A 12767-nucleotide genomic window follows, 5' to 3' on the forward strand; every position below is an offset into this window, starting at 1 on the left:
ACAAAAAACCTTTACCTGGGTAAAGCATGTACATCCTGAAAATAATCTCTTGTATTAAGGCTAATTCTGTTATTGTGAATTTAATAAGGCAAGATTTCCTAGGCATAAACCATAATCCAAATCAATCTGCCACAGATAATGTGGAGCGTCCCACTGCTTAGATTCATATTCAGATATGTTGTTGTTGTTCAGTCTTTCAGTCATGTCCAACTCTTCATCACTCCACAGACTACAGCATGCCAGGACTTTTTATCCTCTATTATCTCCTGAAGTCTGTCCAAGCTCATGTTAATTACTTCCATGACACTATCTTTCCATTTCATCCTCTACCATCACCTTTTTCCTTTTGCCTTCAATCTTTCCCAACATCAGGGAATTTTCCAATGAGTCCTGTCTTTTCATTATGTGACCAAAATATTCAAGCTTCTGCTATAGTATTTGTCCTTCCAATAAACAGTCTGACTTAATTTCTTTAAGTATCAACTGATTTGATCTCCTGAATGTCCAACGGACAGGGGTCATTTCTTACTATATACTCATAGAATTGCACTATGCATGGTACATCAGTGCATGATAACAATTAATTGATTGATTGACTGTCCTATATTTTGCAGACTCTATGCACTTCCCTTTTAAAAAATCTCTTATTCTCTACTTTTGTAAATATCATTGACAGTAACTCAGTAATCACATCTACTAGTTCTTTAAGCACTCAAGTGTATAATTATTCTACCCTAGCCCCAAAGTCCTCTAGAACAACTAGATGCTCTTTTACTATCTATTCCCTCATCTTGGGTATCATCTGCCTTTGGACAATTTTTTTTCTGTCACTTCCATCACAAAGGTCATTCTCCTTGGCAGAGAAAACAAAAGCAAAAAAATAAAAATGAAGAGTTTTTTTTGCTTTCTATTCTCATGAGGTATCATAACTCCCAAGAAAAGAGTCCTATCCCTTCTTTAGTCTTCATATTTTCCTTGATACCCACTTTCTTGTACTAAGCCAGACACAATCCATTCCAAGCTTTAGCATTCCTGATACTGTTTTGTACAGAACCATATCAAGTGCTTATAGTTACTGTTACTTGCCCTTACTTCCATCAACTGTATATGTAATTTTAAACCCTAAGATTGTTCTCAGCAGTCCTGAGACTAGGACTGGTTTCGCTCTCAACCTGCTGGAGTCACTGCCCCAGGAACCCTTTCCATAGTCTCCCTCCACCCCTAAGTCCTCTCCTCTCCCCCATATAGTCCCTGCATAGTCTGCAACATTTGACTAATTTTTCAGGATGAGGACAGGACAGTCCTGAGGGAATAAGGATTGTTACCATGAAAGAGCTGCCAAGATGAGCTCAAGGAGATAGAGACACTGGTAATAACTGAAGCTCAGAAATCAGCTGGGTGTTCTGTTGGAACAGGAGTCTAGATGTCAGTCAAAGGTCTGTGGCTTGAGACTAACTGAATCTGCTCATGATAATGGCCTTTGGATGACTGCAAGACTGAGGGATTTCAAAGTAAAAAAAGACCTTCTTAGACAAACTCAGGTCTTTGGTTTTGACACAGAGACTTTTTCTCTAGCTGTGAATTTACTGGACAGTTTTTTATACAAAATGAAAGTACAGCCAAAATACCTTGTAGGTATGGGATTAAGCTGCTTCTATCTGAGTGTGAAATCTACAGAGGAAGAGAGAAATGTCCCATTAGTCATTAATTTGATCTGAATATATCCATACAAATTCACAGTTTCTAAACTGATGAGAATAAAAAGATTGTATTAGAGGTGTATTGGAAAGTCAAAGCTACTACTTACTGCCTTTCAGTTTCCACAGATCTATTATCCACTCATTCATGAAAACTTACCATTTGAAAGGATTTCAAACCTGAGTTTTGAAAGACTAGAAGCTCAATTTAAGGCATGACACTGTAGGATTGTGTTTTCTAAAGCAAAGTCTTCTGTATTGGCATTGTCTATAATTGCACTGGAGATTCAAGCACAGAAATTTATAGAATTAACAGATGATGCAGAAAGTCTTCAGAAGCATTCCAAGATAAATTGCAGAGATCTGACCTTCTGGCAGAAACTTGTAGCAAAGTGCCTAACTGAATACTCATCAAAAGAGTGTCTAAACCAAATGTTCAGAAGTTGAAGTGAATTGTGTCTGGCCATACTGCACATCAGTTGAAACATAGTTATTACAAAATCACTCATCCTCCAACAATCCCTGGAACTGGGTTTTAATAGGATTCTTATGGTGAAGAAATTCAACTATTTTGAAGGCTTATTTTACATTAGAACTGTGGACTCCAATATTAAAATGTACTTAAGCTGTGAAGTCTGAAACAAAGTAACTAGATTAGCATTGATGTTTTCAAACTTGAGGGGGGAAAGAAGCTAATAGTTGGAAATTATATGTGCTACAATTGGAAATGTGTTCAGAATTAAATTGTGATCCTTTATGAAGCATGCTTGTAAAAACTAAAAGTTAAATGTGAAACTCTAATGTAAAGTAAGGATGGAAGACTATACTGTAAATTGACAATTAATATTGATCAAATCCAGTAGTATCTGGATTGGTATAATGATTACAGGTAGTACTGATGGCAAGGTGTGATTGACTTTAATTGATGTTATTTGAATTAGGATGCATGTTCAAATCAAAACAGATCAACTTCAGAAAGATGGTATGATGCACTTTAGTAAATAGTCAGAGTTACTAGTCTTTGAGGCAGTATAAACAACCTTATTAAAGTCTTACACAACTAGATAATTTAACAATACTGAGGATTTATTTTTGTTTGGCATTTTTTTCAATTTAAATTTGATTATAAAATTGTATTAAAGTTATAGACAGATATTAAATTTAAGTGATCTTTAATATTATCCTAGGGAACACATGATGTGGTATACAAAATTTTATACAAAATAATTTTTATCTCAATATCTAGCCCCTTAGAAAAAATTAATTTCTATTGATTTCTCATAGTCTGCCAATCTGAAGCCTAAGTTGTGTCCTTCTAAAGCAATATATGGAAATGATAACACTCTAGAGCTTTTAAATACCAATTACTCTTGGCATGAAACTGGACCATTAGTATAGAGCTTTGTATTTAAAAGCAATACATATGGGGTATGCTATTGTCACAACGCTTCTGTAACAATTCAATTTAGATAGACTAAAGTGAGTTGTCTATCCAGATTCAAGTAAGCAGCAATTTAATTGACGAATTATGTGGTAGTTGGAGCCCTTAAGGCTAGTTGTAGGTTAATGAATATAGACTAACATACAGGGTTGGGAAAGCATATAGTTAATCAGTGCAACGTATAGTTTAATATCCACGAAAGCTAAAACACGTTCAAATTTCCCTTTAATATCATGTTGTAGAGGGAAAAAAAAATCAAAACTTCCCTTTAAAGATAAACCAAAGAACTACATTATGTCTGACATGTCTTATGCTTCATTTTGTAAAGCATTTTGTAGATGCACTCTTCACTTACTCCTAAACATCTTATTCATTCAAGAATTTCCTTTCTAATTTATCAGTGCAACTTAAGCTTGCTGAAGTAAACTAGCAAAGTACCATAATGTTCTGGTATTGAGAAAGTGACCTTTCAATAAAACTACTTAAATGTAATAATAAATAAATGAAATCTAAGTTTGTTGGGGAATTCTTTGTGCATACACATTAGTCTCCTCAAACAATTCTCATTTTTTCCTCTCCATCAAAACTGTTCCCTTTTCTTTCTTCAGAATTTCATTCTTGAAGGTTTCCAAACCCCCCTATTACAATTTCCCTTGTAGAATTTCAGTCCATGATATCTTCTTTATACTACCTCTGAACCCTTGGAAATTCATTTTCTTCAATCAAGGGTACAGTCTGATCATGCTGGGGTTACCTCTTCTGTATCATAAAGTCTAAGGAGGTTACGATCACTAGCTAATAGTCCTATCATATCCACCCCCAATCACCAAGTACCTCACTGATAATGAGATTGAAATTAAGGTTCCTCTACCTTTTGAAAGCTGAAATCATCATTAAGATAAGTCAACAAGTTATTAGCCACTCTACTTTTGGCAGAGAGATAGCTTTAAGCATGTCTGGACAACTAAAATTATCCACCATGCGAAGAATGTGATGTTTCCAGAACCCCTGATTTATATCCTGTTTCTATTCAAATAGTCTGTGGTATACTCTTATCACCAAACTGATTCTATTTTTCTGATCTTCATCCATATGTTTTCAACTATGTTGTTGTTTGGTTTCTAGATTTCCTTCCCAGTATAAATTCTTAACATACCCTACACCTACTTAGGAGACATGACAAGGATAAAGAGCCAACAAAGGAGTCTTAGGAATGATCAGACAGGTAAAAAGGAAAACGAGGAGAAAGAGGGTCATGAAAAATTCAGAAACAAGAGATTATTCCGAAGGAAAGAGTGGTCAATTATATAAAATGCTACAGAGAAGTAAAAAAAGATGAGGGCTGAGAAATGGACATTAGATATGGCAATTAAGAGACCACTAATTCTGCCTTCTAAAACCAAACAGATAAAACTAGTTTCTTCACTATATTAACAGCCCTTTGAAGAACCGAATATAGTTAACATATGTTCTTCCTGAGTCCTCATTTCCTGTTCTTCTACAAATTTTCACCCAACTTCAATCTCTGATGTTCACAAATATGAATTCCTCCATATCAACTTCACAACTCCCTTCCATGTGCTATTCACTTCAATCCTTCTTCTCTTCTCTTGCTTCCCTCACAATCCCCCAAGTCAAATATAGGGGAAAAAACCCCAAAATTTGTATTTGTGCAAATTCTCTCACTTCTCCCTCCCTACCCCAGCAAAATATAAGCTTCCCAAGGCTAAGAATTGTTTTTATTTTGTCTTTGTATCCCTAGTGCCTAACACTGTATGTTTGATATATATGTGTGTGAATGTATATAATAGGTGCTTAATAATGTTTTAATTAATTGAATACCACAAAATAATAGTACCATATAAATATACATTTGTCTTTATAAGCCTTTTAGTTCATGAATAACAATTTATATTTATATACTTGTATATATTTATATACTTTACTTCACAAAGTACTTCTGCATATATTATTGCCTTTAATTAGTAACAAACATATTATTTATAAGCTGTAATATAAATTTTTCCATTATTAATGCAGAGAATAAATAACATTGCTCTTTACCTCACTGATTCTGATAGTGTACATTACAATGAAACTTACTATATGTATAGTCAACTTTCAGAAAAAAATAGATACCCATAGTGATTTTCATATCCTTTATATTATTCCATGACTTCTATTTTGGGCCTCAGTTTCCTATATGTGCAAGAGAAGACAGGCCTAGATTGCAGCATAGATCCCTCCCAGCTCTAAGTCATGAGTCAACTACTTGCTCCTCGTCCTCCATGTTGCGCTGTAGTTTTATATTCTGCCACTAGATGGCAGAAAGAAATAGAAAATGAGATACAAGCCACCAAAACAGCAGAATTTCAGAGAGAAAAGGGAGGACCTGGAAAATCATCTGGTCTAGTAAAAACAAAAACAAAAACCACATTGTTCTGTAGCTCCAGGAAGCAAAATTTAAAAACAAAAGTTTTTTCGTTTGCTTTTTTTTTTTGTGGGGAGTAAAGGGTACACAGCATGGTATAGTACTAGACTTTGAATCAGAAGAGACCTGGATCTAAATCCCTTTTTAGACACTTACTATACATACAAACATACAAACACACATACATATGCATACATGCATACATACATAGTTGTATGACCACACACATATCATATATAAAGCACACTATAAGCATTATATACAAATGTTGTTGCTCTTGATCCAGAAACTGAATATGTGACCTCTAGCCTACCAGCTCTTATTAGGCTGGTCCCTGTAAGGACCTCTAGGTCTAGTTTTCATAAAGAGTTCATGATTTACTGGATGGCGTGTCTGTTCTTCATAGTCTACAGCCTCCATTTCTAACGTAGTCTTTAATGAGAATGAACCAATGTGTGTTTCCATTTAAGAAAGCCATATTTTGAAGGTTTAAGAAAATTTAGCATTGGGGCGGCTAGGTGGTGCAGTGAGTAAAGCACCGGCCCCAGAGTCAGGAGGACCCGAGTTCGGTTCCGGCCTCAGACACTTAACACCACACAAAAAAACTAGCCATGTAACCTTGGGCAAGTTACTTAACCCCAACTGCCCTCCAAAAGGCAAAAAAGCATTAGCGCTTTGTGTATTTTATTTTCTTTACTTCAGGTTTCTATTGTATAGATTTTCCTCTGAATGTTGACTGAGTAAAAAGCTTCTATTTTGAGCTTGATTTTTTTCATTGCTTTTTACTAAAAAGACATAGTGTGCAATCATAAGAATTATTTATCTGAAAATAGTTTCTTATCTTTCTACTCAATACTCTTCAAAAAATAGAATACCTCATATTTTTCAGAGGTTAAAAAGTGTAAAAAAGGAAAGTTTTTTTAACTTATATTACTAGGAAACCTCCCTAAAAAAAATTCAAAATTGGTGCTAATGGAATTTTTTAAAAGCTACTTCTTTTTTAAATGTAGCAATTCAAAATATTTATTTTCTTAAGTCTAAGAAAATTCAAATAGATGTTCAATTGGTTGTCAGCTAATCTCAGCTGACCTATCAGTCAGGTCCAAAGGTTTGGCAAAATAAAACCTTATGCCTCTCAACTATAACTATAAATGGTAGCATTAACATTAGCTTGCATGTATGAAACTGGCATCTCATTATGGAATAGAGGTAACTCTGGATTCACAAAGACTAATGCCAACTGTGCTGGTAACAGTATCTTGCATTTACACAGAAAGTTTCTTTATGGATCCCAGAGTTATAGCTTCATAGTAAAACTAGAAAAATCCTTGGTAGGTTAGGTATCATACTATAACATCTCAAACCAATGCATAATAAGAAAGATGATTAAATCCTCTGAGTTGGCCAGGAAAATCAAATTACAAATAGTTTAGTGACCAACAGTGAGGGAGGGCCAAAAAAATAAACTGATCAAATTAGGGTTTATTCTATAGCTTCTGGAAAATACCAAAGTACCAAGCATTTTCAAATGTTTTCCCTCTCTCAGTATCCCTTTCTCCTTTGCATATGGGTGGATTCTTTGTCTACTAAACAATAAATAAGACAAGATAGTGACCTCATTCATTAGCAGCCTCCAGAAATCTCTTATCTGGTAAACTTTACCTGAAGGAGAAAGAAATATTTGAAAACAAAGATATAAATAAGGTGGCTTGAGCACTATGATGTACATACACACACACACACATACACACCTTAATTTTTCCCTGACAAAATGTGAAATATTTATTTCCCCTCACATATTCTGCCATCACATTCAGATTGAAAAACAGTAGCTGGACTGCCTTCTCTCCTCACTCCCTGCAAGTCAGTGAAATGATTTCTCTGAAATAAAGCCAAGGTCTGTATCTTGCCAGCTTTGAGATTTTATGTGATCATCTCCTGACTATACACAACTCCAATTTGAAATCCTCTTTTTTGAGGACTTTTGAGAAAAAATTCAGAGAATTCCTTCTCTCTACCTATCATAACTTTTCTTATAAATGGCTTGTTTAGAGAAAGGGATCAGGGGATGAGAATTGTTTGTTTCTTTCCATTTCTCTAGTTGCTGAGGAGATTCTATAAAATCTGCTGAACCCACAAGGATCCAGATTTTCTTAGGTGCTTGAGAGGGTTTTGTTTAATATCTTGAGTGTTTTTGTATGCACTGAACAAACTCCTGGTCATTTCAGTCTGTAAATTAAAAACAACAGAGTATAGGATTTTTTTTTTTTAATGATGGTAGCTATCATGATTCAAACTTACAAGGCTACAATTCAGAAGGTGAAAGCAGTGAAAAACAGGAGAGGCTGCCATAAACCACACATACTGCTCAGCTAAAGGTTCGCAGTGAAGCAGGTTTGGTATGGGTCTTTCAGTTTGGTGAGATTTTGCATTCATCCACAGCAAGTCTGGTTAAATCTGACTCCCTGCTCAGCTCAGCTCTGGCCCAAGTTCTTTGATATGGCTGTGTTTAACAGCCCTTTGAAGTAAATGGGGGTCATGAAATGAGCACTAAAATGTTTATTCAAACAATCCTCTTGTCTGAATTCCTTTTGCAAGGCTACTCCTGTCCTTGAACCGTGGACCTAAGGGTAGGGAAAATCATCAGAATTTTGAACCTACATTTGTGCACTGTAACCTCTGCATAAGTAGATCTAGAGTCCTCTCTGAAGCGAGACTCAACACAGACCCAAGTTGCAAAAGGCCAAAGTCAACCATTAATTAATTTTTCACAATGTCTGAATGGACAGGAGAAAGGAGAAATCAATCATCAAGACATCCATCCTTCCTTGATGTTCCCCAGAGCTCAATCCACAGTACCACTTTCTGACTAGCCATTGTAAGTAATGTCAATCCCTAAATACAATCTCTGAAAAACTAAGCTAGACAAATAAATAAATAAATCTTCAAGCAAGTTAAGACCTTTAAATATAAATTTTATTACTCTTTTTGAAGTATATTCACTGCCATCAGAGAAGCAACGACTCCATAAAATTTCTAGATATGTAAAGGACTAGAAAAATTAGTAAGAAGAGGGCTGGCACATTTTTATGAACCTAAAAAGGTTTTTTCAACCGCTCAAAGACTTTATCTTTTATTTCTTGCTTCCACTCCCACCCCAGTACAGAGTTCACTATACACATAATTTAGTAGATTTGGTTTACTTCCCCAACACAATCAAGGGCTCTCTGCCACCCATAGCACTTCTCATCGATCTCAATTCTAATCAAGCAATTCAAAAGCACTGATGAAATACTTACATACTCACACAATGCTCACACTAGACATGGCACTATTACACAAACCCAATACATGATCATCCATCCTATCCCTTTCCCCTTCCCCTCCTGCCCTCCCAGCCATTTCTTCCCAAAACAAAAGTAGGAGGGGTTCAGAAACTCATGATTCACATATGGTATATGATTTTAGGGACTGTTCTACTAATATTTATTCCTAATACATTGGGGGAGACTGGGAGAAGGAAATGTCACTATGACCCATTTTACCATCCTATCCCCTTCAACTGTGTCTGACCAGGCTTTCTCAGCTCTGTATTTGCCCTGCCAAATGCCAAATCACTGATTGTCTCATTTTCCCAAATATACAACCCCTAAAAATAATCTCATAATCTCAAAAAATCTAAAATAATAGACTAACTCTGAAATTATACAACCATTTTCTCACTAAACATATTCACTACCTCTTGAAAGTTAAACTGAATACAGATTTAAGTGTTACAGGAATTCAAAAGAGAGAGATCAATGTGGATTAATAGTCCAGAAGGCATCATAGAAGAAGATAGAATCTGAGGCTCAGATTTATCATTCTGTTCTTAAACCAGTTTTCTTTCCCAACTTTCTTAATGACACTACTGTTTTCCCAATTATTCAAGTTTGAGGTCTGAGTCATTTTTGCTCCTTCTTCTTCATCCCTTATCTGGTCAAAGTTTTTAATTTATCCCTTCCTCCCATCTCCATTGCCTTTATCTTATCAATCGTCTCATCCTCTCCAGGTCTACTGCAATAGCCTCTTAACAAATCTCAGTCTCTGGTTTCTAAATACTACCTTCCTCCAAACACCTCCCCCACCAACTTTCCTGTATATTACTGACAGCTAATCTTCCCAAGGTTTCAATTTCATCATGTCACTCTCTTGCTCAGAGGCTTCCAAAGCTTCCACACTGTCTATAAGATAAAAGTCCAGACTTCTCAGTCAGATATTAAAAACTGACACAATCTTGCCCCATCTCTATCCAATCTCATTTCTCACTACTCCCCAATACAAAGTCTTCCACTGCCAGATGCTTATCTATGTATCGAAATCATCACCTAGTCTCTACACCTTTGTCTGACCTGTTTCCTGAAATGTCCTCTTTCTCTTCTCTATCTTCCCAAATGTTTCCTATGCTACAAGGCCCAACTCAGGTCTCAGAATCACCATGAGGTTATCCCAGACAACTAATTCAGATTAGTCTCCCCATTCTTTGAACTGCAATACCATTTATTGTTTCTATCACTCATTCTAGCTCTTAATTGCATTCCACTTTGTATTGTTTTTCTAACCTTGTGTAAATATAATGTATGTATATCATAACTTTCAGTTGGATATGTCTTTTCTTCTCAATTACTATAAAATCCTAAAAGGCAGGATCTTATGCTTTTTTTTATCCCATCTGGAACCCAGCACATTGCCATGAATATATTAATAAATATTTTAATGAATTAAGTACAATCAATGGGAAAAAGAAAAACTGAAAATATACTCAATCAACAAATATTTATGAAGGAACTACTTTGTCACTGGTATTGAGCTAGGCAAGTTACTCCAAGTATCAGGGGAAAGAAGTAGCATTGAACAAAGATGAAACTGCCAAAATAACTTTGATAGAGAGGTGGTGGGCCTGACATGAAATATAGATTCCAAATAAAGAAAAACATTTTTCTCACTCTTCCCTGAGCTTTTGACTCCCCATCCTTGTCCCATTGCCAACACTGGCCTCCTGTGTGGAAGAGTGTTATAATTACCCTTAGGGATCTATGATAGAAACTAAAGAGTTCATATCTGAAAGCAAACTTCTAAGTCCTCTTTCTATCTCACAAAAAGTTGACATGGCTAATTTATTATAGATATTGTTTTTTATATATAAATCTATCATCAACCTAATAACCCCCTTCTGTAAGACATCTTGAGTGCTTTTAGACTTGCTCCCACACCAGTAAGGCCACAAACATAATCACAGTGGATTGGAGCATGATATCCTATATCAAAATTTCTGTGCCATCTTCATTATCCCAATGTCTAGACTTATGGACTATTTTATTAAGTCATCTATCTAAAGACACCAACACTTTTCATTCCTTTAATAAATATTCCTGACCAACTCTTCTGTGCAAGTCCCTATGCTACGTACATTGTTGAGAACACAAAGAAGCAATACAATGTGCAATGGGAATCCAGGGAAAGGAGAGCACTTCCAATGTGTTAGGGGGAAGGTATCAGGGAAGGCTTCAAGGAGGAAGTGCCCTTAGAGTTGGGTCTCTAAGAGTGTTTAAAATTTGTAGAGGAAGAGATGTATAGAGAGGGCATGCCGAAAAAAGAACAGTTTGAACAAATGCCTGGAGGCAGCAAAGTGTAAGATATGTTTGGGGAATAGCTTGTTTAATTTGATTATAACATTATAGAGAGGTAGTAGAAAATAAAACTGGAATGGTAAGTTGGGCCAAACTCACCTTGAATGACAAGATAAGCAGTTTTTGTTTTGTGTGTATCTGCATTCCACAAAAATTGGGCTATTAGTTACTCTACAAATTCATTCCATTTCCCAACTCCTTCCCTATCCCACCTAGAATGCTGTCTTCCCCATTTTCTCCTTTGACAATCCTTCTTTTCCTTCAAGGCTCAAGAACCCACCACTTCTGTGATGTAATCCCTAATCCCTACAATCAATTGTTCATGATTTCTCTCTCCTCTAATTTTCCTAGCACACTTCCTCTGGATCTCTATTTTTTTGTTATATACATCGATATATAGTCATTTTTTCATTTCCCCAATAGAAATAAGCTCCTTTATTATAGGTAGTATCATTTTTTTCATTTTTGAATTCCAAGTGCTTAGTACAGTGTCTTCCAGAAAAAGAGACTTGAAAAAAGCATTCAACTAGCACTATGTAGGAACAAATAACAAGAAAGTTCAGTTTATCCTTTGTCAAATTATTGCAAGTTGTGAGTGGAGTCATACTTAGTTTTGTCTATAGGTTTTATTTTGGTATCAGGAGGAAAAAATCAACGGCTAAGGATTTTTCCTTCTAACAAAGATCACCACTTTATTAATAATCAGGTTCCTAAGAAACACTGCTTAAGAATCTTCAGTATTCTCCACTGCTTCTGTATAAAATTCAAATGTCTAAATCAATCTGGGACTACAAACCTTTTACAATCTGGCCCCTAGCTACCTTTCCAACTTTGTCTCCTCTTACTGGACTAGGAGGCAGTTAGCTGATTCAATGGAGAGAGCCAAGGGCCTGGAGTCAGAAAGATCTGACTTCAAATCCAGTCTTGGAAACTTAATATTTGTGTGATCCTGGATGAGTCACTTAACCTTTGTTTGGCTTAATCCACTGAAGAAGGAAATAGCAAAGCTCATGGACCACTTGGTCCACGGGCTCAAGAAGAGTTGGACACAGCTGAATGACTGAACAACAACAACATCAACACTGGCCTAAATATTTTATTAAACCTATACTGTCTCCTCAATTCAGTGTGTGTGTGTGTATGTGTGCGCACATGTGTGTGTGCGCACATGCGCGTGTATGCATGTGTATGTGTGCATGTGTGTGTGTGGTACTGGGCATACAAAGATAGCAGTGTATTGATAAAGCATTATTTAATGCTGTCAGGGAAAACAAATGAGTCCTTGACTTCAAGGAGTTTACAGTCTGGTTGGAAAAATAAGAAAGGTTCACATAAGCAAAAACTAACAATACTACCTACTATTTTTCTAGTATGTTTTACATTATTCTCCCTATGCAGTCTACATTCCAGTCAAAGTAGTCTACTCTTTCCCCTTTGAATAGACCTAAAGAGGCCATGGGGAAGATTACCACTTCTTATAAAACACACACACACACACACACACACACACACACACACACACACACACA

The 12767-nt window shown here is 35.9% G+C and overlaps 1 protein-coding gene and 1 pseudogene across 1 annotated transcript in view; both read left to right on the top strand.

Moving 5' to 3' along the window:
* Window positions 1–12767, top strand: part of SPTLC3 (serine palmitoyltransferase long chain base subunit 3) — a 192712-nt gene that overhangs the window by 126724 nt on the left and 53221 nt on the right. The window lies entirely within an intron of this gene.
* On the top strand, window positions 7–12767 carry LOC138151876 (cyclin-G1 pseudogene; annotated as a pseudogene).

Source organism: Petaurus breviceps, unplaced genomic scaffold (assembly GCF_028583685.1).
Source record: "Petaurus breviceps papuanus isolate PSGF00001 unplaced genomic scaffold, PetGlider_PUasm1.0 90919, whole genome shotgun sequence".
Lineage (NCBI taxonomy): Eukaryota > Metazoa > Chordata > Mammalia > Diprotodontia > Petauridae > Petaurus > Petaurus breviceps.